The sequence below is a fragment of the Canis lupus genome, chromosome 26, assembly GCF_048164855.1.
Source record: "Canis lupus baileyi chromosome 26, mCanLup2.hap1, whole genome shotgun sequence".
Taxonomy (NCBI): Eukaryota; Metazoa; Chordata; class Mammalia; order Carnivora; family Canidae; genus Canis; species Canis lupus.
The window spans coordinates 44,031,190-44,043,587 of NC_132863.1; the positions used below are offsets into that span (position 1 = coordinate 44,031,190).

At 47.9% G+C, this 12,398-nt stretch overlaps 1 pseudogene; it reads left to right on the forward strand.

Moving 5' to 3' along the window:
• Nucleotides 1-430: 430 nt before the first annotated feature.
• Nucleotides 431-570, forward strand: LOC140618889 (U2 spliceosomal RNA; annotated as a pseudogene).
• The last annotated feature ends 11,828 nt before the right edge of the window (nt 571-12,398 follow it).

A 12,398-nucleotide genomic window follows, 5' to 3' on the forward strand; every position in this document is an offset into this window, starting at 1 on the left:
GGGCAAGAAAAAGAACAGTAGGTAAAAGCTAGGGAATCTGAATAAACTTTAAACTTTTGTTAATAATGTTGTATCAATATTGGTTATTAATTATGGCAATGTACCATCCTCACTTAAGATGCTAATAATAGGGGCGCCTGGGTGGCTCAGTAGGTTAAGTGTCTGCCTTCGAATCAGGCCTTGATCCCAGGGTCCTGGTGTCAAGTCCCACATCAGGTTCCCTGCTCAGCAGGAAGCCTGCTTCTCCCTCTCCCGCATCCCCTGCTGGTGTTCTCTCTCTGTCAAATAAATAAATAAAATCTTTAAAAAATTTAAAAATTAAGATGCTAATAATAGAAGAAACAGACTGTGGGGTGTATGAGAACTCCCTGTAGTAGCTTTATGATTTCTTCTATAAATCCAAAACTATTTTAAATAAAAAAAAATACACATCGCTTCTCGGCCTTTTGGCTAAGATCAAGTGTAAATAAAAAAATACATTATTTTAAAAATCTGATATGAAATGATATTTATTGGGGCTTCTGGGCAAATCAATCACCCTTGTGCTAGAGTGTTAGGATATGTAGAGTGTAAGTACACAGCGTTTAAAAACTGAGCGTATCACTTTGGTACCAAAGGAAGAAGAGGTCGAGAGAAATAAAGTCCTTGGTGATATGGCAGGAGCTGCTGGATCAAGCTCGCCTGAAACTAATTAGCTCTGGACTTCTCATATTCTGAGCCAATGAATGAATTCCTTTATTGTTTAAGTGGGTTTTTGGTCAATTGAAACATCATGATTATGCATTGTTGAGAATTATTCCCCATCTTTTTTGGTCTACTCAGTGATCCCCAAATTCTGAACTCACACATTCTGTTGTATTTGGGCTGCAAATTAATTGCTAACAAAGTCCGAGCAGTGTATGCTTTGGGGGTACTTCTCCAGGGCTTCCAAGGGCAGAGAGAGTAATGTGTATGGGTTGAGGGCTGCCGGGACCCTGGGCTGGTTTTCAGTTCCCACCAAATAATCTCTCTCTTCAGTGGAGAAGCTGTTGCCAGAGGATTATTTCTGGAAAATTCTTCCGACTGAGCAGGGACTTGAGCTCATTGCTTCTCAGTTTTATGTGGCTTGTGGCTATTTGTTGTTTTATTTAGGAATGGCGGGGGTGGGGTGCGGCTGCGGTTTGGGTTTTCATGTGTACTCTAGACTTCACTGGAAGGTCACCTCTTGGCCCTACCCCACCACTCATTGTGATGTTCCTATTTGATTTTTTTTTAAAGCTTTTCATGTAGATTATTTAACTTGGCAAAACTTGAGAAATGGAATCTCAGTTGTGTAAATAAACAATCAAACTTTTCTAAATTGTCCCCAGGGAAGGGACCATCTCTTAATCATCTCTTTTCCCAATATCCAAGTTCCTGGTGGCAGGCGGCATGAACCTTGCCAGGCAATCCATGAGCGAGTCTGTCGCTGGGTCCACAGGGGAGGAACCTGACGTGCAGACAGGCCAGGGACATGTGCACCAGATTCAGTCTGGCTCCAGGGCTTCATGCTTCTCTGTCTTTCTCTCCAGCAGCTCAAGCATCAGGCTTCTGGCGTGTTTGTAGAGGGAGAGAGTCTTCTTGATGGAGTGGCTAACAGCACCCCACATCCCCTCCAACCCTTTGGGCCACAAGTTCTTACGAAGAGGGGCTAGAGGCAGTTGGAATGCAGGCCCACTAATAGCCCGGGCAGAAGCCTCGGTGCTTTGGAGAGAACCCTGTAATTTCCTTCTTAGCTCCAAGGACAATGAAGGAGTCTCTTAAGGCTGTCAGTCAAATCATCCGGGATTTTGTGAAAGGCGTGGCCTCAACTGGAGACACGCATCTGCCCTTTTACCAGATCTTTCCTGTTCTTTCATTCTGCTACATGAGATTCCCAGAAATCTTACCAACTATTGCCTTTATTCCCCCAACCTCCTGGTGCATAAAATCCTAAATCTGTAGCTGTCTTCATTTCATTCGTTCTAAGTGCCAGTTAGCTCCTGCTTTGAAGGAATCTACCCACCCACCTATTCATCCATCCATCCGTCCAACAGATTTTTGTTCCTCAGTTTTTCCATTTCCTCAGAGTGTCTCCTCTGTGCCAGGGCTGGGCACCATTCTGGGGCTGTGTCACAGCTACAATGAGATAGGCAAGGTCTGCCTGAAGCCAGGTGTTGCCCTCTGAATGACTCGACTCTCCAAAATGCCTCCCTGATATGCAAAGACGGTGCATCTATTTCAATTAAAATATTTGTCAGGGATTTTTGATAGTTGGATGGGCTAGAAAAGGTCCAGCAGAGAGCCCTTGTCTTTGGTGCATATGAGCCTGGGCAGGTGCAGGGTTAGCCGGGTAGCACACAACACTAGGCTAAGAGCTGAGGTTGGCGAGAGAAGCAAATGCTGTTAGGACGAAAGTTAGCCTTCCAAATCTCTGAGAAATCCCTAGAGTGCTTGGTTTGTGTGCTCAGACCTGCATCGTAATGTGTGTCTATGAGTGTATAATGTGTATAGACACGTGCCACGTATTGCAGAGCAGGAACCTGCAGAATTCACTTACGATGTTTTCTCTTAAGACGGAAAGAGTGCATGGAGAGCATCACAATTCCAGAATGTCTTCCATGGGCTCCCTGCTGGCTCTCAATTTGACCATAGTGTAGGCTTTCTGGATATTACACTTCAATCGAAACTTGATTTAAAATGGAGTGGAGGGAGGGCGTCTTTATGTCCACACCATGAGACACAATTGTCACTTTTTAACTGGGAAGAAAGGAAGGTTCAAGAAGGGTAAGTGGTTTATTTACACTCTTCCAAAGGACAAGCAGCAGGAGACATTGCTCTGGGAGAGTTCAGGATCTTCACCCTCTCTTTTCCCTCCCACCTGTGGACTTGGGAGGGGAAGTGTGTTGTGTGTGGCAGCAAGCGAGACAGAGGGTACTTGAACGCCCATTTACTGACCATGGGGCAAAGATTTGTTAAAAGACTGACAAGGAAAATGGAACCACCCTCTTCCTGTAGGAGCTTCTGCGGCAACACATCGTAGAATCAGAGGGAAGGGAGAAGGGAGGTGTGCAGAGGGCATGGGTGACATCAGGTCATCCTGGTCTCTAGTTTTATGGCATCCCTTAAGCCAGATGGCATCTCTGTCCTAAAGAATGCAGAAATTAGCTAATAACAACAATAATGACAATTAGCATTTATTGAGAATTTTTTCTGTTCCTGTCTGTGAGTTATACAGCAAAATCCTAGTCCGTTGCAAATTTAAATAGGAAAATAGTCAGACTAAAGTAACTATAAGTGGCACGTAACTATAAGTAGAGAGGGGGGTGGAAATACTGCTTTTCTAATTCAAAGTCTGTTTCCTCCAGTAACTAGTTATGGGGTCTTGGGCAAGTCATGCTGTCCTCAGCCATCTACCCACCCAACCACCCATCCATCTATCTACTCAACAAAAATTAATAGAACACCGACTACATACTACGCATTTCCAACAGAAACCAACAGAGTTCCTTGTGTCTGTGTTAAACAACATAGGGACCAAGCAAAATTAACAGAGTTGCTTGCTGCAGGAGATATGTGCTCCTGGCTATAAGACTGTCAACTAACTAAACAGCTTCCTAACCAGGAACTTTTTCTATAAAGGGCCTGTGGTCAGCAGAACAGCGGTCCCAATGTCTAGATCCTAATCCATGGAACTTGTGAATATGTTTTGCTTCACTGTCAAAGGGACTTTGCAGATGTGATTAAATCAAGAATCATAAGGCAGGAAGATTATCTTGGATTACCTGGGTGGTCCCACTCTCACCACATGGGTCCTTACAAGGGAAAAGAGAGGCAGGAGAAGAATGTCAGAGTACGGTGTACAGAGACTCGACTGGCCATTGCTGGCTTTGCAGATGGAGGAAGGGGCTACAAGCGAGGAAATGCAGGCACCTCTAGAAGCTGGGGAAGGCAAAGACCCAGATTCCCCCCAGAATCTCCTGAAGGAACACAGCCCTGCCAACACCTTCATTAGAGTCCAGCGGGGCACATTTCAGACTTTAGACCTCTAGAACTATAAGGTAATACATTTCTGGTGCTTCAAGACACCCAGTTTGTGGTCATTTGTTAGAGTGGCCAGAGGAACCTCATACAAAGTCAGGTAGGAAATCTTTTCAGCTTTGTGGGTCACACGTTCTCTTTCAAAGCTTTCAACATCTTCGAACCCTGCCATCATTGATAAATGAATGAGTGTGGCTGGATTTGGCCTATGGGCTGAAGTATGTTGACTCCTGTCCTCACGTGTGCAATAGGGATTTATAATAGCAACTTCAGAATGTTCTTTTGTGGGCATTAAATGAAATAATAAAATAAAATAGAAAGCTTTCAGCAGTGCCTGAGAAATACCAAGCACCCAATAAATGTTTATTATTATTATTATTATTATTATTATTATTATTATTATTATTTTATCAGTGTTATCATAGTGGTTAAAGGAGGAGGAGCATACTTGATTTTTCTGGCAGTCCGCCCATCAGAATCCATTAAGGATAGGCCAGGAACCACCTAATCTGTCAGGTATCTCTGGTTAGAGCTCTTCTCTAGCACTTTGTAGACACTCACATATGAGAAAAACAGCTTGGGTGGAAGAATAAATAGGAAGAATTGTCTTTACCTGAAAATGACAACCTGGAACAAATACGGTGAAAAAACAAGTGTCTTCAAGTCACAGGATCATCCTGGCTTTGAATGGCATAGGGCTGTCCTGTTATAATCCTCCCATCCCAGCATTGACATATTTTATCACTAATTGCTTCTTCAAACCTCATCGATGATCTTTTGCACTTTCCGCAAAGAAATGTTGAAAGCTTTTAATGAAGAAATTAATTATGTATAGTCTTGAATGCAAATTAGACTAATTAATTGTAGCATTGATACTCTCTCCTGGCACAAAATATGAGAACTGGCATTATACATATTTATAAGGTACAGTACATTTTGACAGATGCCTACAGATTGTGATGAAAAGGTGGTCAAGGTGTCTGAAAGGATGGCTTTTCTCTGACAGATGAATATGGTTGCATTTCGTGAGAAGTTTGGTTTAGTTGTCAACAATAGTGACTTTGGAATGTTGAGAAGAGAAAACTTTGGGCAGAAAATGGATTTTCCCCAAACTGGAAAACTTGAGTGGAGTCGAAGTGATGGGAAGCAGGAGGAGCGCTTCCCGTGAATTCTTGGCTCCTGCCGTGTAATTCTCTCAGAATGGGAGATTTCCATTTCCTCAGTTTCCACGAGGGCCAGATACTTGAGTGGTGGCGATTTGCTTCTCTTCAACTGTGTTTCATTCCAGGCATGAGAGTAGAGAGTGGATATCTGCGTGAATACCACTTGGCTACTGGGGAACAATGGGTTTGCCATTCCCCCCTCCTCCTGAAACCCTCCTGCCACCGTGAGAACAATCCCAGGAGTCTTGGACATGACTCCAGACATGTGAGGGAGGCCATTCCAGACTAGCTAGCTGTCTGAGTTGACTCGGACAAGAAGACTTCTCAGTTAACCCAAGAACCATGAAAAGTTTTACAAACACGTTTGCTGTTTCACACCACTAAGTTTGGCATCACTTGTTATGCAGCAGAGGCTAACCGGTACACGCGAGCACCACAATTTCAGCATCCTTTCCTCCTACATTTGGGGGAGGTGGTCTTTAAGGTCCTTGAGTGACTGCTCCCTAGGAAGTGTCCACAGATGAAGACCAGTCGGTGAGGGAGACAGACAATAGCGAGGTAAATGAATCAACATTGCATTATAAATTGAAGAAGGTGAGTTGGACAAAGAGCCAGGAAAGAGCCTTTCTGTGAACCTGTGTGGAAGACACTATTGTGCCTCCCCCTCCACCACCTCCCTCTATCTTCCTCCTTCCTGTCAAGTCCCTAGAGGCTGTGATGGAGGCTGAAAATGCCAGAGGCTCCTTTCTCAACTTCCTTTGTAGCCAGATAGGACCCTGTGACTCAGTCCTGGCGAGGGGGGCCCCAGGGGCACCTGCCAGGAGATTTTTCTGGTGGGCCCAGTTTAATCATCTGAGCCCTTTACAAGTAGAGAGATTTCCCTGGCTTGATTAAACTTGATTTGTTCAAGGGAGGGCTTGTCTTTTCCCTCCAAAGGTACAACCTCACAAGAGCATGAGGATCTGTAGGAGAGGCTGGGCAGTCCTCTGCAAAGGTAGCAGGGAACAGTGATGGAGAGAAAGTCTGTCCTGAGGGATGAAGGTTTCCCTGGGTCCAATGTAAGTGACAGGAAGAGGACCCCCCCTGCAGTGTGAGGAATGGGTGGGCACGCGCGGGAGCTGGCCAGGAAACCACAGGCAGGAATACCTGTGAGGGTGTGGGATCCTGTGGGGACCAGGCAATAAGGGAAACTAATGGAGGGGGCGGTGGGTAAGATGACAAAAGGCAATTCACACTTGGCTTCCCTCTCTGGGAACCAGTAGGGAGTGGTGGGGACAGTGGCAAACCGGAAAATGCATGCGTGCTCTACAGCAGAGCTTCACAATTTCCGCACCATCCACATTTGAAGCCAGACCCTCTGTGTTGGGGGAGTGGGGGATGTGCTGACCTGGGCATCATACAGTATGAGAGCGTCCCTGGCCTCTACCCACAGGATGCCAGCAGCCCCCTCCACCCCAGCTGTGACAACCAAAAATGTTTCCAGATACCGTCAACTGCCACCCGGAGGGTGAAATTATCCCCAACTGAGAAACATGGGCTTGCAGGGAGCAGCCACCGCGCAGCTTCAGCTACAGTTGCCTTGTGAGAATGCCGGCCCTAAGTTCCTGAGTCTTCCCACTCTTCAAAACATCTTTCCATTTTTAATATTGGCAAGTAATTCATTTTTTAAAAAGTGCCAGCCAATGCTAGTACCATGTGGGAGAGACAAAAGCATGGTTTGAGTCAATAGTCCATTACAATGGCCCAGGCAAGAAATGGTAGATGTGATCCGTGGTGGATTTGTCCTTATGTTCCCAAAGGAGCTGCTTCATGGAACCTTCCATTGCATAGCAGCTTGTTCAATATTTGTTGAACGAATGAACAAAAGAATTTGACAGTTTATTATGCTAATCCTGGGTGTCCCTCCCTCTCCACCCCTAATTTGTATTTGACATGCACCCCCTGATCTTTCAGATTTCTCAAACCCACTTCTCTCCCTTTCTTGCCCCTCCAGGGATTTAAGAGTTCAAAAAATCATCTGAACTCACAAACCAGATTCCACACAGTCACCAGCCTCTGCCAGCGCCCTCCCTCGTTTGAAACCAGCCCTTCCAGAAACACAGAAAAGCCACACATGCTCACCCTCCCATTTCCTTTTTAAAGGAAAAAAAAAAAAGCTAGGCCATGTGTGGGAAAATGCTGCTCGCTTTGTGGTGGTCAGAACGACGAGTTTATGTTGAAAATGTTCTGCTCTGGATAAAAGTAAATAAAACAAAACCTTGTTCCTTAGAATTAACATCAATATTTATTTTTCACACCGCTGACATCTCGGACAGCCCCCTCCTCTCTTTCCCTGCGTCCAGGGGAAAGCTCCCAGTAATGGGCTGCAGGGGGCCGGGGGTTCTCGTTCGCACACCTCCTTCCCTCCCTTCCTCTCTTCATCCTTGGGTGTTTTTGACAGGCTCTGTCTCCTGTTTAGAGGTTTAGTGAAATTCTGCAGACTCAGGGATTTTGATCTCCAAAGTCAGTTTCTGGCAGGCACCCCATGTCCCCCGGCTGGGATGCAAGTTGACAGCCAGCTCCAGGGTCTGCACGCAGGGACGAGCCAAGGCACGGAGGGGCAACACCCACCAAAGCGGAGCCTAGCAGGAGGGCTCGCTGTGTCGGGGCCTTGCCCTGAGCCCGCGCCTGGTGACCCTGGGGGAGGCTAGCTCACGCGAGCTCACACTCCCCTCCAGGCCTGTCATCATGCCCCTGTCTGTCTTGGTCACCTCACCTCCTACCACTCCACTCCAGTCATATTGGCTTGCCTTCTGTCTGCAAACTTTTTCTGGAAGGAACAGAAGGTAACTATTTCAGGCTTTGCGGTTTTAGCACAGAACCCCCTCGGTCCCCGGGCCAAAGGGGATGGCTGGTCATCCCACTCTGCAGGCTGTCAGCTCTGCCCTTGGAATGCTGGGGCTGCCACAGAAAAGATGCAAATGAGTGGGCGTGGCTGTGTGCTAATAAAACTTTATTCATAAAAATCAAGCCATCAGCCAGGTGCTCTGAGGCGCCAAGGTCCCTCTGTGCTCGGGGCCTTCGCACTTGCAGGAAGGAGCCACTCCTCCCTCGTGTACCTCTGCATGCCACCCTGTCTGTGCTCCACCGTCACCTCCTCAGAGCCCTTCACTGGCCAGCAGCGTCCTGCACCCAGCTGCTGGGTGCTGGGAGCTGAGGGCCCACAGTCCCCTCCTTCTCCGAAGTGTTCTCAGCTAAAAGGGTGGCGGTTCTCCTGGGAGTTCCTGCTCTGCCTCCCAACCACCGGGTGCCGGCTCTGAGGGGGGCTCCTCAGGCTCTGCGGCGCCCCTGAGACGTGGCTGGGACCACAGCTTTCTTACCTGCTACCTCCCCCTCCTGTGCTGCTTCCCTTGGCCCCTCCTCCATGATCCTGGCTCAGCTGTCCCCATCGGGTCTGACTCACCTGTCCCCATCAGGGCCCTGCTTCCCAGGGATCCCAGCTGGACCCACCTGCCCGCCTGGGCCGCAGAGACCAGGAAAGACTATTCATTACCACATTGTGAGCACAAAGTCAAACCCAAATGAAAACCTTTTCTTTTTTTTCCCTCCTTTAATATTTTATTTATTTACTTATTTTGGAGAGAGAAAGAGAGAGAGAGATGGAAGAGAGGAAAAAAGTCTCAGGCAGCCTCCCTGCTGAGCACAGAGCCCTGGCAGGCAGGCAGGTGGGGCTCAAGACCACCACCCCCAGATCCCGACCTGAGGGAAACCAAGACCTCAGCCTCAACCAGCTGAAACCCCCAGGCGCTCCCTCTTCTTTTTTCCCCCCGATGAAAAACTAACACATCTATGGAAAGCAGTCGAACGGTACAGAAGACGGGAGCAAAGGGCGTGAAACCTTTCCTGTAAAGGCCCAGACAGGCGGCACGCCAAAGCAGCCCCGGGTCAGGGGCTACTGAGTGGGCGGCTGGGCCCGACCAAAATTTTATTTACGAAAACAGACAATCAGCAGGATTTAGCCTGCAGGCTGAGTCGTGCCACTCCCTGCTTTAGACAATAATGTATTTTGGAAGTGCACTCAGCCCATCCACAGGATTACTCAAGAGTCCTCAATTATTTGGATAATTTTGCCATCGCTGATGTGGAGCAAAAAATGTAAGTCTCTTTTCCTTCCTCTGGGTCAGCTTCCTGTGTATATTGTTCCAGAAGATTCTAGGCATACATATAAGCCGCGGCAGCCCCAGCCCACCCTTCTACATTTATATGGATGGAAACAGTATTCAGCGTGGGTTTGTGGGAGACTGTTGGGAAAGCGCTTGGCAGATCTGTTGACGCCTCGCAGGTGCTCAGTGACCCGGTGGTTGGGCTACACTGCTGTGCTCTCCCCAACTCGGGCAGTCGGGGCTCCTTAAAGGACATATCAGCGGTGACAAGCCCAGCCTAGACACAGGTCCCAGCTTTGCTGCTTAGCTTGCTGTGTGGCTTTGGGTAAGTCACTAAACGTCTCTGAAGCTCAGAGGCTTCCTTTGGAAATGGAGTGCCAAGTGTAGCCATCAGCTGTTGTAAGGGTTCGGGGCAGCGTTGCCAAATCAAATACAGGGTAAAGGCCAGTTGCATTTGAATTTCCGATCCACGATGAATAAATTTTTTTGTGGAGGCATGTCCCAAATGACAAATTTTTATTTGCTCACCCTGGTGGCCCTCTTTCAGAAAGATAATTAACAGGGGACATCTGGAGGGTCTGGTGCCCGCATGGAGGGGAGCTCAGTGAACGGTAAGTACTTCTGCATGGTATCCGCCCATGGGCCTGTGATGTTTCTGACTCCCTAGCCACCCTGCTTGTTGTGAGGACCGGCCAAAGGGCTGTCAAAATGAAGGCCATTGCAGGCCCCCAGGGGGGTCCTGTCAGCTATCTTTCTTCTTCTTCTTCTTCTTCTTCTTCTTCTTCTTCTTCTTCTTCTTCTTCTTCTTCATTATTATTATTATTATTTTTAAGATTTTGTTTACTTGAGAGAGAGAGAGAGCATGAGTAGAGGTGGGAGGGCAGAGGGAGAGGGAGAAGCAGACGCCCCGCTGAGCTGGGAGCCCTACTCAGGGCTCGATCCCAGGACCCTAAGGTCAGGACCTGAGCTGAAGGCAGACGCTTAACCTACTGAGCCACCTAGGTGCCCCTTCATTCTTATATTTATTATACTCTCCAACCTCCGGAATCCACTGGTGCAAACCTGAACAAACCAGTTTCCCTGGCGCTAGTCTTCCTTTTTTGTTCGAAGCCTCCCTCCCGCTTTTGGGAGGAACAGGATCTGTTTCTGGCAGGGGAGCACCCCTTGGCTGGCTAGGACAGCCCCTCTCCACTCTCCCTGCTTCGGTGGTCCGGCTCCAAGCCCTCGGAGAAGGGACCAAAGATACAGCAGCTCTGCAAACTCTTGTCCCCCTGGCCCCACCTCCATGTGGTCTGAGAAACCTCTCTCCGCATCCTCCTCTTCCCAGGACCTTGAGCTTCCAGGATCCTCTCCTCCTGGGATCCCCTTCTCCCCAGAATCTCCCCTCACTGGGACCGCCCTTCTGTCTCCCCATCCCACCCGGAGCACCAGCTGCCTGCAGCCTGTAAGGGAGCAGAGGGTTCATTTGACTTTCTATCCTTCCACTTTGGTTTATTTTATTTTGCTCTTATCCTCACCCCCACCTGCCCACATTCTAATTTCATTGAACTTATAGATCTTCTAAAAAAAAAAAAAACACACACACAGACACACAATTCTAAAAGTCAAAGTTTCTCAAAATTCACCACAAAAGCTCTCCTTTCCACCTTCCCCGGCCCGTATCCACACCCCCCAGGAACAAACTCACCTGGATCCTGTCCTCTGCTTGCTGCTCATGGCCACGCGGTCACACAGTGCGCTAAACTGCTTCTTCATTCGGTTCAGTGCTCAACTCGATCCCCTGACTTCCTCTCATGGAAGGTGAGGATGCTGTTCTCAGGTTTCTCCAGAACGCGCCTCCCCTCCCGTCATCCTTCGGCTTTGACCATGTCAGGCTAAGAACGGTCCCAGTGTGTGCAGTTTGCCGTGACCTTGGGTGCAGGACTGCCCGGGTGGTCCTCGTGCGGGCTTTGGGGCGGGGCCGGGGGGGCCAAGCCAGTAGCAGCCCTCGGTGCTCAGCACAGGACCAAACCCTCGTGGAAGGCCTCGGACTTCGATGTCGGATGTCACTTCTGATATGGTACGCACAACCCCAGAACCCCCACAGGGTCAGCGAGGAGACGAAGCTTTTCAACCGACCCTCATGTCTCCAGCCCTGTGGCCCAGACCATTCTCTACTCTGCCCGTAGGGTACCACAAAGTATTATTTTTATAGATCCCACAATTATCTCATTCGTAATGCAATTATATAGCATTGTAATGTGAGTGTTAAGAGAATGGCTTTGTTAAATGTGGAAGAGAGGAGAGACTTTTCCTCTACCCTCTTAGGTTCTGTGCCTAGGGCCTGAGAATTAAACTGACAAGGACAGATAAATGAGAAAAGCATACACATTTTATCTGATGTTACTATTTTTATGTACATGCAGAGGCCTCGTATCTAAGAAATGAAGGTTCAAAGAAATGCATAGGCCTCAGGCCTCATATACTGTTTTAACAAGGAGCAATAAATTATAGAGACGTGATGAGACAAAGGAAAAGGGGCTTGGGGTAGGGGCAGTAAATTGTGGGGAAGTGATCGGGGAAATGCATGGGAAAACCAGTGACAGATAAAAGTTATCTGAGTAGGTTGGCTTGTACTGGTTTGTCTTGGTTTTGAATCCCCATCTCCAGTGATAAGAATGTTCTCCACTTCCTGGAGCAAGAAGCATACCTTTCCCGTTGGAAATTCTTGCCCTGCTCTCAGGTGAAAAGGATGAAGTTGAAGGGCCCTTTCGGCACCTGCTGTTTCTCAACCGCCTTCAGCTCAAAATAATCAATATGCCACGGAGTCGTATTTGGGGTGGCATGTTCTAATCCCTTTAAATTGCAAACATTAAAAATATGTCCCATCATATGGTTTCATTCATATGCGGAATATAAGAAATAGTGAAAGGGACCAGAAGGAAATGGGGGAAACTGAGTGGGGAAAAATCATAGAAGACAAACAGTGAGAGATTCTTAACTCTGGGAAACAGACAGTTGCAGAAGAGGAGGTGGGTGAGGGGCTGGGGTGACTGGGTGACAGACACTGAGGAGG